Genomic DNA, 5,902 nt, shown 5'->3' with positions numbered 1-5,902 from the left:
CTGTGTATGTATGTCACGGTTTCTACCCCCTTAAGTAGGAGAGCAGTACAAAGTATTTTAGGTAAAGCATCAACCTATTCTAGGACAATGTAATGAATATTAATTCTCAATCAATTACAAATCTTTCTCCTATAATTGTGTATTTCATTTAAGGAATGTTTTGACACTCCCCCTCAAGTTGAGCAATGGTATCTCCAATGCTTAACTTGGCCAATGTTTCCTTGAAGACTTTTGGCAGAACTGCTTTGGTGAGTATGTCCGCGAGTTGTTCTTCAGAACGGACAAATGGAAACTCAATGATACCACCGTCTAGTTTTTCTTTGATGAAGTGCCGATCTACCTCCACGTGCTTTGTTCGGTCGTGTTGCACTGGGTTTTCTGATATGCTTATGGCAGCCTTGTTGTCACAAAACAACTGACTCTTTCGGGTAGGTGGGAACCCTATTTCTGTGAGCAGTCTTCTTAGCCAGAGAATTTCCATGAGTCCACTCTTCATTCCACGGAACTCAGCTTCGGCACTAGATAGTGCCACAACCTTTTGTTTCTTACTTCTCCATGTCACCAAGTTCCCCCCTATGAAGGTAAAGTAGCCTCCCGTAGATTTTCTGTCCACCGGGTTGCTTGCCTAGTCGGCATCGGTGTATCCATCGATCTCCAAGTCTTCTCTCTTTGCTAGGAACACCCCATATCCTATAGTTCCTTTTAAATAACGTACAATCCTCAACGCAGCTTCCATGTGATTAGCCTGGGGTAGGTGCATGAACTGGCTTACAATACCCACGGCGTAGGCAATGTCGGGTCTGGTGTGTGAGAGATAGATGAGTTTTCCCACAAGCCGTTGGTATCTTTCTCTGTCTGCAAGCTCTGCTCCTTCTTCTATCTTCAAACCATGGTTAGGAACCATTGGAGTGTCTGCTGGTTTACAGTCTAGGAGACCTGTTTCAGCCAACAGATCTAGAACATACTTTTTCTGCCTTAGGAATATTCCGTGTCGGGATCGCAACACTTCTATCCCCAAGAAGTATTTCAGTGCTCCTAGATCTTTCATTGCGAATTCTTTGAACAAATTCTCCTTCAACCTCTGGATTTCCTCTACGTCATCTCCTGTGATAATCATATCGTCAACGTAGATAAGCAGACAAGTTACCTGGTTGCCTCTTTTTTTTGTGAAAAGAGTATGATCGGACTGGCTTTGTTGAAATCCGTGCTTGAGCATAGCTTGGCAGAACCTTCCAAACCAGACTCGTGGGGACTGCTTCAACCCATACAGAGTTTTCCGCAGTCGACATACTTCTCCGTCTCCAAATTCTTCAGAAAGACCTGGTGGGACCTCCATGTATACTTCTTTGTTTTCTTCGAGCTCTCCATGAAGGAAGGCGTTAGTCACATCGAATTGGTGTAGATTCCAGTCTTTGCATGCTGCAACAGATAGCAGTGTTCGCACAGTCTCCATTTTAGCCACAGGAGAGAATGTCTCTTCATAGTCTACCCCATACACTTGGGTGTACCCTTTCGCCACGAGTCTAGCTTTATATCTCTCTATTGATCCATCAGCTCTTCGTTTTATGGTATAAATCCACCGACATCCAACTGGTTTTTTTCCTTTTAGCAACGAACATTTCTCCCATGTGCCATTCTTGACTAGGGCATCAATCTCTTTCTTCATGGCTTCTCTCCAGTGTTTATGTTTATTTGCCTCAAGAAATGTCTGTGGAATGTCTTCTTCCTCATACAGGGCAGACTCGAAGGCCCGGGCCATTTCTGATAGGTGGCTTTGCGCAATATTGGATACCGCGTACTTTGCCTTTCTACCCTTCCAGTCTGGAGAGTATCGTCGAGGGGGTACTCCTCTTGTCCTCCTCGGAGGCAACTCGTATGAGTCATCATTTCTTCCAGTAGGTTCACTTTCCTCATTGTTGTCCCTATCAATGTTAGTATCATCCAATTGTACATTATCACTTGGAACTGAATTAGTTACCTCATGGATCGAAGACGGGTCTGACGGTTGGTTCGTTACACCTTGCTCGACATTCTGTATTACCGGATCTGATTGCCCGGCGGTGGTGCTAGCTTCCTCAGGTGGACCAACGTCTGTGACAGGGCTTGGCTGTAACTCTCCCCCTGTCTGTGGTTCCCCATGTGCTTCTCCCCCTAGGTGATGGTTTTGAATATCGGGTAGCCAATCTAGAAGGTCATATTGTGTACTACTGTCTGAAGATTGTGTCTCCCCCTGACCGCTAGATTGGGCGTAGAAGTATTCCCCTTCCACAAAATCACAGTTCATGGTGGTGTGGATCCTTCGGGTCTTTGGGTCATAACATCGGTAACCTTTTTGATTCTTTCCATATCCTAGGAAAACACATTTCAGGGCGCATGGGTCAAATTTGGTACGTTCGTGTTTGGGAATGTGGACAAAGACTGAGCATCCAAAGATTCTGGGTTCAAGGGATAGGGAGGATGGGATTTCGAAATGCTGGGAGAAAGTATCTAAGGGTGTCTTAAAGTTAAGTATGCCGGTGGGTAGGCGATTAAGGAGATAGACAGCGGTGGCTATGGCTTCTGGCCAAAAAAATTTGGGTACTTTGGATTCAATCAAGAGGGCTCGAGTAACTTCGAGGATGTATCGGTTCTTTCATTCGGCTACCCCATTTTGCTCTGGATTATAAGCACATGAGGTTTGGTGGATTAGGCCTTTAGTCCTAAAAAACTCTTGCATTTTATTATTGACAAACTCTCCTCCGTTGTCGGATCTAAGGATCTGGATGGTGGTTTTGTATTGGGTTTGAATAAGGTTGCAAAAATCTACGAACTTATCAAACACATCATTCTTATTTTTCAGAAAATAGATCCAAGTCATACGGGAATAGTCATCAATAAAAAGTACAAAATACCGAAAACCTTGACCCTCAGTGATAGGAGCAGGACCCCAAACATCAGAGTGTACTAAAGAAAAAGGAGATTTTACTCTCGTATTGTTCAACTTAAAAGAATGTCTATGGTTTTTAGCCAAAACACATGTATCACATTGAAAAAAGTTCAAAGATCTAGCTAGGTTTGGATAAAGAAGACGAAAATATCCCAAGGATGGATGCCCTAACCGACGATGCCAAAGCCAAGCCTGTCTGTCTGTCGGTCCTGGAGTTAGCATCATCGCAGCACTCTGTTGGGCAATCTCGTCCACGTAATACAGTCCGCCTCGCTCAGTGCCACGCCCAACTATCGTCCCCGTCTTGATATCCTGTAACATGCAAAAACGGGGCTGCATTAGTAACTTGCAGTGCAGTTCTTTGGTCACATGGCTAATGGATAACAACTTATGAGACAAAGACGGGACAAAAAGACAATTAGAGAGACAGAGAGTTGGCGAAATATTGATTGTGCCTGCCCCCATTACTCTGGCTAGGTCCCCACTGGCGGTTTGGACATATGATTTCGTTGGTGGGGTAATGGATACAAAGTCTGAGGCCTCGAAGGAAATAGTGTCGGTGGCCCCACAGTCAAAAATCCAGTGAGGATCCTTAGGGCCGGAGGTGGATATGGAGGAACAGGCGGAGGCTAAGGCATCGAAGGAGTTTTGACAGGGTATCATGGGCTGATGTGTGATGTTTTCGGAAGGTGTGGGTGTAATTTGAAGAGTTTTTGCAAGTTGGGGGTCAATTTTGTGAAGTGTAAGAGTTTGGGGCGGATTTTGTGAATACTTGGTTCGGTGGGGGTCGAATGGGAGTTTTACGGAAGATTTGGGGTCAATGTGAGGTAATCTTTTGGGGCGGGGGTCAATGTGGGATTTAGAGAAGTTTGGGGGTTGAAATTGGGAACAAATTATGGTAGTGGGGGGGTGTTCGAATTTAGTGGGTTTTGGCTCATTTGGGGCTTTTTGATCAAGCCCTAGCCGCCTCCCCCCTTCGTCTGTGGGAACCCTAGCCGCCTCCTCTCCACTTGTTCCGCCACTTCCGCTGGCGAGATAGCCGGCGAGGTCTCCATTTGGTGACTTATTACCTTCTGACCACGATCTTGCTATGGAGACGGAGGCGATTGGGGGCTTGTCCTCCTTTTTGATTTCTCCGTCGCTTCCAGCGATGCCGCTACCGCCGCTGCCACCCGTCGCATTGCCGGCGTAGGAGGCGTGGTCGAGAGCGACAGCGGCTGAGGCTCTACCGCCTCCCCTTCCGCCGCCGGGTCGACCTCCGTTTCTGGCTTGCCTCGCCTTCTTCATCTCATCCCACCATTCCGGGAACCCATGGATGTGGAAACACGTCTCTTTGGTGTGTTTCTTTCCTCCACAGTGATTGCATATTAACTTGCTCTTGTCTTCGTCTTTCTGATAATTAGGGTTTCTGGATGGATGGGGGTGATGTTGCGGCGTGGGTGCTCGGTTTCAATCATATACTGCGAGACCCATTCCGATTCCAGGTTCCTTCATTGCCGGGTTGAGCAATTTTTCATTTACGGACTCCCTTCTGACTAAACTGTACGCCTTCCTTGCGTTTGGAATAGGATCCATGTTTAGGATCTCCCTCTTGATCTTGCTATGTTGGTTGTCGTCGAGTGCCCACATGAATTGATATAATCGGTGTCTCTGTATATGTTGATTATACTTGTCGATGCTTGATGGGGTATCCATCGGATTTGGGTCCCTGGTATCGATAGATATCCAGAGATCTTGTAGTTTCTGCCATAGTTGTTCTAATGACAGATTTCCTTGCTTGATGCTGTATGCTTGCCTATGCAGGTCCGAAATCTGAAATTGATCGGCTCCGCTTCCATACGTTGTAGCCAGACTGTCCCATAAGTCGTAGGCTGTTTCGTACTGAGAAACCTCATTAACGAGGCTGTTTTCGATGTTGTTTATGATCCAATTAAAGCAGCAGTCGTCCCTTTGTTGCCATCGACTGTGGCTCGGATCTGTCGGAGGGGGAGGGTCTGGAACTCCAGTGATGTGAGATGCCAGGCCTTTCCCTCGTATCCCCCGACTCATCAGTTTCGCCCATAGTGGGTAGTTCTCACCGTTGAGCTTTTCGGCTAGGCGGACTTCGCCTAGTGATTCAGTGGATGAAGGCTGTTGGTTTTGGCTTTTCTGAGACAAGCTTAGTCTCATGAACTCAGCGAATTGTTCGGCTGAGAGAGTAATTGGTGGGTTGTTTTTCGGTGAATCTGACATGGTTGTTGGTTGTTTGTTTCAGGGTCTGCCGGTTTTGGCTTCTTGGTTCGAGATTGGTCCGAGACAGTGATGAGACTACTCTGAGTCTCACCCCTGCTCTGATACCATCTCAAGGCTAATCATCGAGAGTTATGGAGTAGTTCATAGTGTATGAGAAGATGGGCTAAAGGAGAAGAAGATTGTATTATTTCTGTGTATGTATGTCACGGTTTCTACCCCCTTAAGTAGGAGAGCAGTACAAAGTATTTTAGGTAAAGCATCAACCTATTCTAGGACAATGTAATGAATGTTAATTCTCAATCAATTACAAATCTTTCTCCTATAATTGTGTATTTCATTTAAGGAATGTTTTGACAGTGGCATTCTACTCAAAACATCATTTGGTATCTGTACGTTTCCACAATTCCACAAATCAAGAGTATGCAAATATAGCAACTTGCTTACGGACGATGGCAGTTTGTTAAAATTGCAATAACGCAATCGTAAACTCCGAAGCACAATTAGCTTACTGATCGACTTGGGCAGTTTTCCATCCTTGAACTTAACTCCGGATATATATAGAGATTTGAGTCATTTGAATTTCTTCAAACCACACTCGGGAAATTCAATCTCTGGTCTTCCAGGGATGTCAAATGAGGATCAACTGTGAATGACCATCGAAAACTCACAAATGAGCCTGAAAATGAGGATGAATTGAGAATGGTGAATGGAGATTTTATATAATGGATACAAATGTTTAACAGC

Source organism: Salvia splendens, chromosome 20 (assembly GCF_004379255.2).
Source record: "Salvia splendens isolate huo1 chromosome 20, SspV2, whole genome shotgun sequence".
NCBI lineage: Eukaryota > Viridiplantae > Streptophyta > Magnoliopsida > Lamiales > Lamiaceae > Salvia > Salvia splendens.
This window is presented reverse-complemented; position numbering follows the sequence as displayed.